The sequence below is a fragment of the Amblyomma maculatum genome, chromosome 4, assembly GCF_055883805.1.
Source record: "Amblyomma maculatum isolate TAMU_Amacu chromosome 4, ASM5588380v1, whole genome shotgun sequence".
NCBI lineage: Eukaryota > Metazoa > Arthropoda > Arachnida > Ixodida > Ixodidae > Amblyomma > Amblyomma maculatum.
In genome coordinates this window covers 149,638,726-149,639,703 of record NC_139347.1, presented here as the reverse complement: position 1 = coordinate 149,639,703, position 978 = coordinate 149,638,726, and the positions used below count along the sequence as shown (strand labels likewise).

The 978-nt window shown below is 47.2% G+C and overlaps 1 non-coding gene across 1 annotated transcript; it reads right to left on the bottom strand.

Moving 5' to 3' along the window:
* Positions 1-469: 469 nt before the first annotated feature.
* LOC146193292 (small nucleolar RNA U3) lies at positions 470-684 on the bottom strand. The gene has a single exon (XR_014707099.1). It is a non-coding gene; the product is annotated as a small nucleolar RNA U3 (small nucleolar RNA).
* Positions 685-978: the final 294 nt, after the last annotated feature.

The following is a 978-nucleotide window of genomic DNA, read 5'->3' as shown; positions in this document are numbered from 1 at the left end:
AAAACGCGATGAGCGCTGGAACCAGAATGACTGCACCTAGCCACCATAACTGCACAGCGCATGCACCAAGCATGCGAATCCGCCAATTGACATGCAAAATGGCACTCCAATGCAGATTCTCAGAAAATACGTACTCTCCTTTGAGTACGACGAGCCGTTGGACCTTGGAGAAATGGACGAAGCCACGCCAGAGGCCAGAAGAGAAGACAAGACACGAGAAATGCGCTAAGGTAGCTGAGCCTTGGACTTGGATGCGCGGGAAATTGGCAGCAAGCATGAACAATGCAGTGAATTGATCAAGTCTCTTGCGCAGCGAATTCGCTTCCCGCACCTGCGCAGGGTGCATTCCTAGGACTCTGAACAACGGCCGAGATGGGTGACAGGAGCACTGTGGACATGAGCGTAGTGCTCCAAGTAATCCGGAGAGCGCACTATTCTGCCTTTAGATTTCTTAAAAAATGAACACTCAACCACTCAGACTGGGTCTCCGCCCTCCCACCAGGCTGTTAAGCCTGAGGGAACGGTCATCAATGGCAGGAACCGGGTTGAGGAACCCAAGTTCCACAGCCGGCTTTGCGCTCAGGCGAAGACCCTCGATTCCTCATCGTGGACGAGTGTGTTCCGAAATCGCGACTTGCGAATCGGCGATCATCCTATAGAAATGATCCTATGAAGAATGATCTTGTTCAGGTACTCCTCACGATCTCAAGCCATTCCCTTTGGCCACGTACTTGGTGCACATAAAAGGTGGAAAAACTGTTCCGAAATTTACATTTTTATGCTCTTCAAATACTTTGCCCTTCAAAAATTAAATTCGTACGGCTAATTAGTCTCGAAGTGCTATTTTAAACAACTAATAATCGTTCACATAGTCAAAATAAATCGTTAAAAGTGCACTGAATGCAAATAAAGTATGCTCTCTAACCGATTGGGTAAATTGCTAAGCCTAGTGATAAATAAGCCATTTCAGGCATGTTA